Genomic DNA, 14,919 nt, shown 5'->3' on the forward strand with positions numbered 1-14,919 from the left:
AGTTTCCTTACAAACTTTCGAATTTATATTTGTCCGAAAAAATACCGAAATAGATTTCCCAGTCGTGACAACCCTACAAAAATTGTTATGTCTCGGATAAGGAATCGTACGAAACCGGAACAAGCGATTTGATTAGCATAATGCGTAGAGGAGCCATCGGGGCCACTGAAACCAAAAGTGGTTTCAGTTGTTGCCGCCAAAGACAGTTTGTTTTATTTACGCTACGCACTAGGTTTGTAGGCAAAGTTTGATGTTTATTTTTGACAACTTTATACTTAATTTTTTGACAAATTTTATTTTTACTTTATTCGCCAAAATAAGATTTAAGATTTATATAATTTAAATGTATAATTGAAAATAGTTTTAAAGATGAAGTATAATTTAAGAATTAATAATATAGGTATTTCCGGCCATTATTTTGCATGCGTGTGCGTGCGTGTCGTAACAATTTTTATAATAAGCATGAATGAAACAAACAACTTAATTTTCCAAAATCAGCTTAATATCATGCATTCAGTACGCAACACAGTATTGTGACTGATGTTGCAAAACATCGAATTTAGTTTATATAAATAAGTAAAAATAAATTGTATGTTTGTATTTTTGAAGTAACTGTATCTTTATGGTGCTAATTTGTCAAATAAATAAAACATTACAAACGTAGATTGTCGTCAATCCATTACTCGACCCACTGCTGGGCACTTCTTCTCAAAGTGAAATAGGTTAGGGCCACCGCACTGGGTTAAACCGTACCTTTTGCATAACTGTAACCTTTTTAAGGAACTGACGGGCGTGATGGTTCCATTAGAAATATAATTATATATTTTAAATATAGGAGTAGAAGTGCCTGCATTCCACCTGATGGTAAGTGTCTACTGCCGCCCATGGACATCTGTAATCAACCCCAGACAGGATTAGATATTCCTACTTGAGGTCGGCCACAGATGCGCCGCTAACCTTGAGGACTAAACTGGAACGCCTCGGAAAAGCATGCCTCCCTTATGTATAGTATGGTGTGGTGTGCCGCTGGAGTCGAACCACATAAGGTTAGAACCTTCAACATAAATAAGAAACAATAAAACGGGGTACTTCTGGAAACAGCTGAACAAACTTTAACGAAACTTACTTTGTATGTAGAGTAATTTTCAAAAAGTTGTATTGGCTAATTTATAAAATTATATTTGTTCCATTTCTATGCAAGTTTCCATGCAAAATCTAAACACAAGTGCAGTTGCGATAAATACACGTTATTTGATACGTATGACGACAGCTGTTTACGAAACTGCCAATCAACAAATAACTGCACTTGTTTATACTTGTTCAAACGACCTTACACTTTAGCTAAACTAGACTATGCAAATTTACAATTTGAATTCATAGTAACTGTAAAAGTTACAAATGTAAAGGTATGTTGTTCTAATGTATAACGTTATTGGTAGGTACATACTATATTGTCCCTGTCATGCATTTTTTAATGCTCAATATTGAATATTGTGTTCAATATTGAACGTAAGTACACCATAATGTATTGAAAGGATGTAAAGGTTTTCTACTAGTATCGGCCATCTTGGCCGACTACGGCTCTGCTCATTCTGAGAAAAGACACGCTCAGTATGGGGGCAGCAATGGGTTGTGACGTCAACAACGACCTTAAATGTTATTTGAAAGTGGTATAGCATTTTCTGAGTAATGGCATAATGACGTCATCGGTGAAGTCACAATTGTCATTTCATTTTATCAACGCTAGCTGCTAAATTACCATCTTGCTTAAAAATATTCTTTAGCTTCACATTTCGATATACAAATGCATAATGACGTCATCAATGACGTTATGATTGTCATTTTACATTATCAACGCTACCTGCCAGATGCCATCTTGGTTAAAAATATTCCTTAGCGTCACATTTCGATATGAAAATGCATAATGACGTCATCAATGACGTTATGATTGTCGTTTTCCATTATCGACGCTACCTGCCAGATGCCATTTTGGTTAAAAAATATTCCTTAGCGTCACATTTCGATATGAAAATGCAGAATGACGTCATCAATGACGTTATGATTGTCATTTTACATTATCGACGCTACCTGCCAGATGCCATCTTGGTTAAAAAATATTCCTTAGCGTCACATTTCGATATGAAAATGCAGAATGACGTTATGACTGTCATTTTCCATTATCGACGCTACCTGCCAGATGCCATCTTGGTTAAAAAATATTCCTTAGCGTCACATTTCTATATGCAAATGCAGGGTCGTAGTCCTCTCGGGTTGAAGGGCGCGACGAACGCTCTCTGAATACGTAGGGATCGACTTCCCGTCCTCTCCAACTTAGTAACATCCGTCGCGTGATGTCACTGCTGCTACTGACTTACGCTCCATAGTATTAATCAAACTTGACCAATTATTGCCTAGCGAAATTTTAATTTTCGAACGTTGCTAGGCAAAAATTGGCTAAGAGTGGTTATTAGCAAGCAGAAATCTAGTATGTTAATTTTTTTATATTATATACAAACTATAAATTCAATTTAGAGTAATAGTGTCTATTTATAAATTATATTAATTCTGTACAGATTATTTATTATATATTTTTTACCGTTATAACTTTACCAGCCACATTATTTTAAAGGTTCAGGAACAAAACTCAATTGCCACTGTAAAAAAAATAATATTACAACGTAGTCTGAAGACTATCATATGTAAATATTTTGGTAGGTAGTGGGTAAAACTACATCCTACCAAAATATTTACCGATTCAAACCAAAAAATTGACCAAGTGCAAGTCAAACTGGCACCCTGAGGGTTCCGTACGACCAAAAATGTTTTTTTTTTTTAATATTTGTTATAGCAGCCATTAGGATACATGCATTACGAAAATTTTAACTGTCTACCTTTTATGATTCAATACATAAAGCGGAAAATATACAAAAATAGCGGTTTCTCGTATGACGTTCCCCATTTATTGTCAACTTCTTAGTATTTAAAAATTTTAAATTCAGTAAAAAATTCAATTGTTTCTCTATTACTGTTCAGGAGATAGAGATCTGTGGACAGACGGACAGACAGCGTAGTCGTTGTCAGTTTTTACCTTTTGTAGGCGAAACCCTAACAATACACTATTATTGGTATCTTATAAATGTAACCAAAGTCATCGAAGGTGGTTAAGGTCAAGTGTATTTCCAGTGGTGGTGGTAAGTGGAGACGTCATTGAAAACTGGTGGTTAGCGCAAGCTTCAAGTAATAAACAGAGTCGTTGGATATTCTCCTCCTGCACACTCGCTCGCTTACTGAACTCTACCATAGAGCAACGTGGAACAGAGTATTCGAAAATATTTAATGTTCAAAACGGAGTACTCAACTCTCCCACAGTTACTCCAACAATTTAGATACCTACAATCCAAGGACTCCTCATGTGTTAAAATACGTCACGTCTTTTGGGACGGAAGGCGTGCCTCAGAATGAAACACGTAATAGTCCTACCTATGGTTGAATATCATAAATTTAGCTGGGAAAAATAAGCATATAGAATGAGTAATTACTTCATCCTAATATAATAAACACTTTTAAATGAAATAAGGGCGAATCCTAGAGTTGTCGTTCTAAGCATTCCAAACGAACTGGCGAAGGAAATTATAAGCAATCATAATAATTATCCACCATTTTTTAAATTTCTATTTTATTTCACTTACTTATTAATAACTAGCTGACACGGCAAACTTTGTACCGCCTCAAAATTTATTTATCAAATATATTTCATATAAAATATAGCCTATGTTACATGTGGATAATGTAGCTTTCGAATGGTGAAAGAATTTTTAAAATCGGTGCAGTAGTTTTTGAGCCTATTCATTATAATCAAACAAACAAAGTTTTCCTCTTTATAATATTAGTATAGATTATCTACAACCCATCAGAAACAATAATCTCATACCTCTGTGGTTCAATTTGTCTGTGGTCTGTCCCGATATTAATTTTGTCTTGTATCATCTGTGTGGCGAAGATTGAGGAAAGTTTTTTCTCCTCGACGTGGGCGGCGAAGGAAATAAAGTTTTCCATAAAGCCAATAATATTAACGGGCATACCTTAACCTTATACCTTATACCTTGCAATTTGAATTACGAGTTTTTGTTATCACTTTTCGAGAGGGTTATTTAATTTATAATACTGCAAATATGTTCGTAAGGATTATAAATTAATAAATAAAACAGTGCCCATCAACAAATTTTTCCGATTAAACTTTATCGAAAGGCTCGAACATAATCGGCTACCTTCGGAATTCCAGCACGAACTACTTATAGGTATATATCTATTAAGAGATGTTACAACCCATTATTTTGTTAGAGATGGTATGAGGAGAAATGGTATTTACAACTCTATAATAATTTATTGATATTTTGTCGCTAATTTAACAACAATTAACGGTCTACAAAACTCTACAAAATCTTTTTAATTGAATGATTTTTTCGTTTAAGTCCGTTATTAATAATCAATGTATCCAAATGTTGCCTATCAAAGATCGATAAATTATCAAATGTCGTTTTTTTGTAGACAAAACATTGGTTTGTATCTGTATGTGGTCAAATATTATACACATTTTCAATGCATCATCATTATCAGCAACCCATTACTTTCCCACTGCTGGGCACGGGTCTCCTCTCAGACTGAGAAGGATTAGGCCATAGTCCACCGCGCTGGTCAAGTGCGTAGCGGTAGACTTCACATACCTTTGGAAACATTTTTTTTAACACTTCTCAGGTATGCAGGTTTTCTCACGATGTTTTCCTTCACCGTTTAAGCAAGTGATTATTAATATGTAATACGCACATAACTATGAAATTTCAGTGGTGGTATTTCAACCTAGAATCCCTCGATCAAGAGACAATTTTCTTAACCACTAGGCTATCACTGCTTTTTTATTCTGCTTCACTGCAATCACTACTTATTTTCAATGCAATTTAGGTTAAATTAATATGCATTTTCTGAATAACTTGTATATTCTAAGTTTAAACCACCTGTCATTCATTGTACGAGTATGTGGCCGTAAAGCGCCCAATTTTTATGGACGTGTCAATGTAAACCTCACGTGCTGTTTGCTGGTTGTATGTGTGCATTGCACGACATGTTTGAGCGGTATCTATATATAAGAATTTTAAAATGTCTGCCTGTAATTTCAAAATATAGCCTAGTTTATACTTCAACTCATTTGGAGGAGATCATCTTATATATAAAATTCTCGTGTCACAATGTTAGTTACCGTACTCCTCCGAAACGGCTTTACCGATTTTCACCAAATTTTATATGCATATTCAGTAGAGGTTTGAGAATCGGTTACTATCTATTTTTCATACCCTTAAGTGATAAGGGTTGTTCACCCATAACATTTTTTTATTTATATGGCAACACAACGTTTGCCGGGTCAGCTAGTATATAATATCTAATTATCTATTATTTTGTCGTATTATTGTATTTTTTGTCTCTGTGTCTGTCTGGCGTACTTTTGGAAATGCTGAACCAATTTTAATCGGGTTTATTCACTGTTTAAAAAACCGTATTTCCTAAACTTATTTCCATATATTTATCCTTGATCGTATTAAAACACATTTGTATGTATGAAATGTTATTGGATTCGATTCATTCGATTATTTTGTCGAACTCTCGGCTTGTGACGGAACTATACTTTGACTATATTAGGGTAGTAAGAAAGAAAGAAAGAAGTAACTTTATTACGTAATGCATCGTACACACACACATAACAATTACAAATTACTTTAGTTAATTACAAAATAGTGGGATATAGGTACATAGACAACTCAAGATACATAATAAGACAACACAGCCGAATAAAAATACAATAGTTAATTAGGTACGTTACACCATATGCTTATGCTTGTATGTATACATTGCATACGGAAAATTTACTCACTCAGCATTGATGCCATGGTGTGTTGCACCACGGCGCTGATTTTCAGTGAGCCCATAGCGTGACTCACGGATATGCGTATAGCGAAGAAGTAAGTAAATAAGTAGTAAGTTAAATAATTAAAGTTCCTTATTAAAATGTAAAAGCGAGCGACGCCACGGCAAGTGGTTGTACAGTAACCGAGTGCAGGTAAACGCTCGCGCAGGCAGTGACTGATTAAGACGGATTAACTTGGGTGTTCATGCGTTTCGTGTTTTGTGGGACAATTGTAATTAAGATATTTATGTAAAAAAAAATGAACAATTTGATAGGATATGAAGGCAGTGATAGCCTAGTGGTTAAGAAACTTGGCCTCTCGATCGAGGATCCGATGGTTCTGATTTTTCAAAATTATGTGCGTATTAAAAATTAATTATCACTTGCTAAACGGCGAAGGAAAACATCGTGAGAAAACCTGCATACCTGAGAGATTTATAATAAAAAAATCTAAAAGGTGTGTGTAGCCTACCAATACACACTTGGCCAGCGCGGTGGACTATGACCTAATCCTTCTCATTATGAGTGGAGACCTGTGTCCAGCAGTGGGACAGTAAAGGGTTGTTGATGATTTAAAAAAATCGTGTTGTTATTTTATAAAAGTGTTGCATTAAAATATAAGTAATTACTTAATTTTTTGAGAACATGGTATGATAAGTCTCATTCTGTCCTCATGGTATATACTATATACGAGTATAAGACATTCACATTGATGAGTTCTATGTGCAAAGTACAAAAATACTTTTTTGTAATATTGAAGTAGCGAAGAGCATGCAGTCCGCCTGGGTATGAGTGGCTACTGGCACCCATGTACATCTCTAATCAACGACAGTTAAGATCAGATGTTATCGGCAACAGATATGTTGCTACCCCTTAAGACTAAAATCGTAGATTCATACAGTTTTTTTTTGCGGATCCGCTTAATTTTTTACGTTTTTTTGTAAATATTTATATTGGCCATATTTTTCAACGCTGTATTAAATTAAAGAGAGCCTTGTGACGAATTGACAGACAGCGGAGGTTTAGGAATAGGGTTCCGTATTTACCCTTTGAATACGGAACCTTAGTATACCGAAGTTTTCCGGGACCAGTGGACCAATCCACAAGAAGCTCAAATCCGTGGGGTCACTAATTAAAAGAGATGCCGATCGGGTCAACGACACCGGCCTTGGCATTGCGATGGCGGCGTTACGTCACCACAACCTGTCAATAGGGCGCGCTTATGCAGAAGTGACCCATTTATCTTGGTTTGTTTGTTTTTGTTTTAACCGACTTCAAAATAGGAGGAGGTTTCTCAATTCGACCGTGTATGTTTTCATTTTATACTAAAGGAACGCATGCGTTATTGCGTATTTAAGGTATTTAACTCACTAATTGAAAATAAAACAGATAAAGGTTTGAATTGGTAATGTTTTTTGTATTATACAGTACCACACATATTTTCTTTAGTCAGGTTATCGAGGAGAGAGGAGGAAGCATATGCATGCATTATTGGCAAAGGGATTACAGAGATGATGTTAAGAAGTCGAATGAAGCTACCAATTCATTTTAAAGGTTTACTACCAAATCTGTTTTAGGGTAAATCTTTTATGGTTCTAATTAAAGAAAGAACGCTACAGATATTTTTCACCTTAAAATGCCTGTAAGAGCGATATTAAATAATACTTCAATCCGATTTGGGATTGATCACAAAATCAGTGACAAACAAATAGACGGACTGCAGTCGTTTCTTCAAATTCCGAAAAAAGCGATATTCTATTTTAAAATCTCACTTGTATAACGTCTTTCGCAGTTGTGATCAACTTAACGCATACAGCATAACATCGTCCGCTAGGTGAAGAAAATTGGACAATTATTGTATGGGAAATATGTTATTATTATTAAAGGACAATGCCCATGAATGTATGGACCGCCGTCCAGAGTTGCATCAAATTGAAACTTGTTGTAGACGCTGTATAATTAACCAAATACTATCACCAATAATTATTTTTTAGATCAGCACCCGGGTTCTGAAGTTATTTACCGAAATGTTACATAACCTCAACATCGAAAACATCCGACGATAGATTCATGGTCGGTTTTAAATGATAGTAGGTACCTATAATGTAGTTCGATTAACATATTCCCTTTACTTTTAAAGGTAGTAGGTAAAAATACCTTAAATAATCCTAAAAACCTAAAATAATGAATTCCGAGTATAAAATACAGCCATTTTAATTTTTAAGAACAACAATCAACATTTCGTCTTATTTTATCTAAAATGGAATCCCCTGTTCAAAGAAACTATTCTGATCGACAAACAACGTAAAAAAATCAAAAAATAATTTTAATATTACTTTCATTTTGACACATGAGAAAAATCATTAGTCAAAACACTAATTGATCTTATTGAATTTCGAGTCTAAAATACCGCCATTTTAATTTTTAAGAACAACAATCAACATTTCGTCTTATTTTAACTTAAATGGAATCCCCTGTTCAAAGAAACTATTCTGATCGACAAATTATGTAAAAAAATCAAAAAATAATTTTAATATTACTTTCATTTTGACGCATGAGAAAAATCAGTACCAAGAATGGGCATTCTCCTTTATCAGTTTTATAGCCGTGGGACTGTTGGGGTAATGATGTTTGTTATGACCGTTGACAGGCGTGACAAGTACCCTATATATATATATATATATATATAGGGTACATACGTACGTACATACGTACATTTTGTTTACGTATATCCCATACATTTTCAATCAGTTCTGATACAATCCGCTAGGGGCGCATATTGGGAATGTATGGGGAAATACGCAAACAAATACCAAAACAGTCATTTTTGTAAAAAACGTAAAAACGCATACTAAGGGTTAAGATTATTATTAAAAAATATTATTAAAAACCCGCGGTCTCATACGTTTTAAAATGTAAATACTTGGGAGATTTCAAGGGTTTTTTGCGCGGTACCCTATTTTTTCTGAAAATAGTAGGCTAAGATACTCCTACTAATGTCAGGTAACTAAAAAAGGTAAAAGTCTCGTTAAAATCGGCCCAGCCGTTACAGAGATTACCGGAAATAAATAGACAGACAGACATACAGGTAGACACAAAATAATGTATTTTTGTTATGAGTACCTAAATTGTATATGCTTTCATATGCATTTATTTTTACTTTGACTTTGCAAACAGACATCAATTTTATTTATTTATTTATAGATGAACCTATTTCTGCCTCAGTGTCAAGCGCTGCTGTGTTCTGGTTTGAAGGGTGTGGTAAGGGAGACATGCTTTTCTGAGGCGTTTCAGCTTAGTCCTCAGGGGTAGTGGCGCATTAGCGGCCAACCTTAAACAAGAATCTAAGCATATCTGTGGTTGATTACAGGTGTCCATAAGCGGCAGTAGCCACTTACCATCAGGTGGACTGCCCATCTGCTACTCCTTTATTATAAAAAACAATCGGAGATTAAAACCTCGGATTTTAAGATGAAGAGGCCGATTTATGTCAATTAAAATGTAACGGATATATCTATGTTGCTTTATGATGACAGAAAATCCTTGAAAAATCGGACTTTGTCATTTATTCGTTGGCACGGAAAACGAATTTGATTATTTGACTAATTTTATGAGTCTAATTTGTCCGTTCAGGCTTATTTATTACTTATTACAGTTTTTATTAATATCATAAATATCATGTTGAGTGTTGTGGTCGTAAGTTTTATGTATAACATAATATTAACTTGTGTGTGGTATAAAATTGTTTCTTAATCCGTTATTGTACTGTAATGTTTTTACTCGACAGCGGAGGGTAATGTGTTTCAAGCGTATGTACAATATAGAAACATAATTATAATGTGTACATATTATGTATGTCTCATTCTTGGCACGCCCTGTATCCGAAACAGCTTAAAGGATTTTAACATATGTTTTGTCTAAAACTATATTTTTGTGTAGTTTTTTTAATTGTTTTTATAGTAATTCTAGTTTTATTTAATACGGCTATCTTTTTGTGCGAATATTACTCGTAATTGGTTGCTCGTCTGCTTCTAAAAATAAATGTAAAAATTGCGATATGGGATTCTCTTATGCTTAACAAGAAAATCTTTACGTAAATCTCACATCTTTGAATAAATACTACGGAATCCTCACCACGTTACCCGACTCGCACTTGGCCAATTATTTTCGCATTTCATTACAACCGTTGTTTTATTTGTCGACAGGTAACAAGGTGATATTGAAATGAGGTTTTTTCTGCACGCTTTTATGAATCCATAAAAAGCGGTCCTGGTTAGTATTCGGATACGTTGCTCCAATAATTAATTATGGGGTCATTGTATTGTCGTGTCCAGTTGGTTACGACTGCTGATGTTTTTTTTATGAGATTGAAGATACAAACGAGTAGAGACATGATGGTAAGTGGTCAACGCCCACGGATATCTGTGACCGTATAGGAGAATGTTCTAACTGATCTCATGTGTTGATGGTACTTACACCTGATTCTCATTTAAATTCCTGTAGTAAAATTTGTATCGATTATTTTTCTAATCTGTCTGTAATCAATCAAGTAGAATTGTTGTCCTTGTCCCTGTAGTACCGGGATCAGAATAGGGCTACGGTATCCCCTGCCTGTCGGAGGAGGCGACTAAAAGGGGGCTTCCGGGGTTGCCGGCGGCAATAGGAGGAGCTTGAACCGTCCAGCAAGCGACCCTGGGAAGGACGACGGTATGTGTGGTCGCATACCGCCATAAACACCAAACGGTGTGGAGAGCGCCTGGGCTCACCTGGGCGGAGCCTGATGGGGCGACACATTCAGAGGACTCCGGTTCCGTTGGAGATCCCGGAGACCTCTTGCGGTGAGGATGGCCACTGAGGGTGGGGGGGAGTTTAAGTGCGGTAAAAATCCCACATAACCCCGTGTCGCTCCCACGACACTGCGTACAACTGCGTCCCCGGTTCCCCCTCGTCAACAAAAAAAAAGAGAAATGTTGTCCTATCTGACGTTGACCACAGATGCTTTGCTACCCTTGAGGATTAGGTAAATATCGCTCAAGCGATAGTAGCCAATTGACAGTCAGCCTAAAACTTATAGTATAGGTGATATCGCAAAGTCTATAACCATAATAGTAATTAGCATATTTTGAAATGGCGTTGTCGGGCATCGAACCCGTTAGTGTTTTTGTTATTGGAATGCAAAAACTCCTATAATTTACGACTTTATGGTCGAATTACAATAATAATCTTATGTTTATTATTTATATTTTATGGGGGTCACAAAAGGCCTTAAAATTATGCATTTTAGGATAACTACAGATTAGTATACAATTGGTTATGATATGTCATCGTCGACCCATTACTGTGGGCAGGGGTGCCCACAGTAATGGGTCTCAAAGTGGTTTAGGCTAGTCCTCCGCGGTGGCCATAAGCGAATTGGTGGATATCACACTCCTCTGAAATTTTTTCTGTCAAACGTGCAGGCTTCTTCATGTTTACCTTCGTCGTTTAAGCTAGTGATAATTAATTTGTAATACGTACATTCATCATCAACCCATTACTGTCCCACTGGGCATGGGTCTCCTCTCATAATGAGAAGGATTAGGCTTTAGTCCACCGCGCTGGCCAAATGCGTATTGGTAGACGTCGCATACCTTTAAGATTTTTTTTTATAGATCTCAGGTATGCAGGTTTCCTCACGATGTTCCTTCATCGTTAAGCAAGTGATAATTAATCTGTAATACGCACATAACTTTTGAAAATTAGAGTTGCGTGCCTGGGATTCGACCCTCGGAACTCGTTGGAGAGGTCAGAATCACTAGGCTGTCATTGATTGCTATTGAGGGTAATATACGTTTTTAGTCAGCATTCCACAGAAAATAATTTTATTTTACTTATACCGTTATTAAAAGTAATAATTTGCATGTTCATTATCGATGTATTGAGGTTAACCATTTGAAATATAAAAAGATTTGCATTATTTTTGCTGATACTCGAGTTATTGTCATAACATGATTGCTCGTCGCTATGCAGAAATAAATGTTGTTACTATGCGGGATATTTATATTTTTCTATAAAGATTCAAGATCGAAGAAAAGTAACTAAATCTATGCGAAAAATTAAAAACTTCTTAAAAGAAAGATTTCTAATGGTAAGCAGCTACTGCCACCCATGGACATCTGTAATCAACCCCGAATAGGATTAGATATTCCTACCTGATGTCGGCCACAGACGAAAGCTACCTCTGAGGATTAAGCTGGAACACCTCGGAAAAGTATTATTAGGCACAGGTGTTATTAGGCAGTAATAGGTGTGTGTGCAGCTGGTGCTGGTGTGATTCAGGTTCGTCTATTCTATATGTAGTTGGTTACAGATGTCCACGGGCCTGCCGCCTGCTGTTTCTTCAATCTTAAAAAATGCCTACAACATATCTTTAAAGCCAGTCCACATAAGACACTGAGTAAAGTTAACCGCTAGGTTATCGTACAGATAAGAATGTCTGGCTGCTAATTAATTTTCGCGATCGATTATAAAGAAAAAAATGTCCTCTAAATGACACAACACCGGTGGTCGCGAATGCAAATAATATGCAAATGTTATGTCGTTACGTGCAGATGTGTATGAAGATGTAGTTTTGTAAAATGTTAAGGGTACACACATAACAAAACGATAATTTTTAATAATAAACGGTTTATTTAATAAGTTATTGAAGGTGGTACGAGTAGAACCCTTTGTGGTTTGACTCCGGCGGCACCACCGCCACACCTATTTCTGCCTCATAACAGCAGTGTTCGATGCTGCTGTGTTCCGTTTTGAAGGGTGTGGTGTAAGGGAGACATACTCTTCCATGGAGTTCCGGCTTAGTCTTCAGGGGTAGCGGGTCAGGGGTAGGGGTAGGCGTAATAGAAATTAATTATCACTTGCTTAAACTGTGAAGGAAAACATCGTGAGGAAACCGGCACACCTGAGAAGTCAAAAAAAGAAAAAAGTTATCAAAGGTATTTTAAGTCTACCAATACACGCACTTGGCCAGTGCGTTGGACTATGGCCTAATCCTTCTCATTCTGAGAGGAGACCTAGGAGGGATTTGTCGAGCCTATTCGTTGCTATAGCGGCCATAGTATACATTCTCCGAAAAACATTACAAGTGTCCATCTATTACGGCTTAAGAAATAGAGCCCTGTGACAGACGGACAGACAGCGGAGACTTAGTAATAGGGTACCGTTTTTGCCCTTTGGGTACGGAACCCTAAAAAGTGAGATAAACCAGAGACATATGTTTATCTCACTTTTTATTGTTACATGAGGCAATCCTGGTCCTCAGGGGTAGCGACGCATCTGTGACCGACATCAGGTACAATTACAGTAGAATTCTATTTGGGGTTAAATACAGATAGGGTTGCCATCCGTACTACAATAGATAGTACCGTAGTATCGTACTATATTCTAGTAAATAGTACTACTTATTTATAAAATAGTATTACATATATCTAACAGTAATTTAGATATCCTGATTTTAATGGCCTCACCCTAATAAAAAAATCTGTCTACCTGTATTAAAGTGAGTCGTCGAGAAATATGTTTTCTTTTTTTTATAATATAGGAGTAACAGACGATCACGCAATCCACCTGATGGTAAGTGGCTACTGCCGCTCATGGAAATCCGTAATCAACCCCAGATAGGATTTAGATATTCCTACCTGAGGTCGGCCACAGATGCGCCGCTACCCCTGAGGACTAAGTTTGAACGCCTCGGAAAAGTATGTCTCCCTTACCACGCCCTTCAAACCAGAACATAGCAGCGCTTAACACTGCTGTTATGAGGCAGAAATAGGTAGGTTTTTTGAAAGAAATACTATTTTCACAAAAATAAGTGGCAACCCTAATTTTAAAGCATGGGTAGCGGTGTCCACTCACAGGTAGACTGCGTGATCGTTCGCTATTTCAATTTCATAAAACGTTGCTAACCGGATCTCCAGATATGCACAGGTCAGGCCAAAACACAGAGGCTACGTTCAATTTGTATTACATTACATTGTAATATTGTAACATTGTAACTATCATGTGACCATGCCTACTGTAATATCTTAATATCTTTATGCTTGTATTTTAAACAGATAAATTGAATTGGAAAATCTGTATGTGTTTTGAAAATATGTTTGTCGATTTGTAAGGTCAAAATGATATCAATCATTAATATTAAAACATCAGACCTCGAAAAACAAATACAGGTCTGTGATTAAAACTAATACAATTACTAATCGTCTGAAATACTACGTTTGATAATATAATAAAAAAAAAATATTCAAAAATATAAAACAGATATTATGAAAAGTATTTGAAATGTTTAGTTTTAGTGATATGTCGTTATTGTATATAAATGGCTTTTGTAACAATTGTACCGACTTTGATGAAATTTATACATATTTATATAATTTTACAACAATTAGAGGAGTGACATGAATATTAAATTTATTTAAGTAAGCGTGTCATATGTACATTCAATCAAGATATGTCGCAAACAAAGCCGCGAGTTAACATTCGTTTAAAGATAAGGCCCTTATCTTTAATGACACCTAAAATATCCTAAAAGTATCTCACAAAGATCAACAGAGGTCAAGGGAGCATTGTGACGCAGTCAAGATTCTGTTGCTGTTTGATTTGGGTTAACGTCGAAATTTGTTGGTGTAGGTCTTTTTAGGGTTCCGTATCCAAATGGTAACCCTATTATTAAGCCTCCTCTGTCTCTCCGTCTGTCCGTCTTAGATACGTTTGTCACGGGTCTCTCTGATCTGATCTTCTGAACTGTAATAGGTAGACACTTGAAATTTTTGGTGTTACGAAACCCAATTTTGCAATATAGGTGTAGCAATCGGGCATATTTCTAATGGGAAGTGGCTACTGCCGCCTGGAGAAGTCTGTTATGAACTTCAGAAAAGACTAAAATGTGTGAGATCGGTCGCATTTGCGTTGCTTATCGTGGAGAC

At 36.1% G+C, this 14,919-nt stretch overlaps 1 protein-coding gene across 1 annotated transcript in view; it reads left to right on the top strand.

Annotated features, from left to right (window-relative positions):
• LOC140756054 (tRNA dimethylallyltransferase) overlaps nucleotides 1-14,919 on the top strand; it is a 301,945-nt gene that overhangs the window by 58,820 nt on the left and 228,206 nt on the right. The window lies entirely within an intron of this gene.

Source organism: Epargyreus clarus, unplaced genomic scaffold, assembly GCF_041222505.1.
Source record: "Epargyreus clarus isolate Ecla_fem2 unplaced genomic scaffold, WU_Ecla_fem_2.2 ptg000034l, whole genome shotgun sequence".
NCBI lineage: Eukaryota > Metazoa > Arthropoda > Insecta > Lepidoptera > Hesperiidae > Epargyreus > Epargyreus clarus.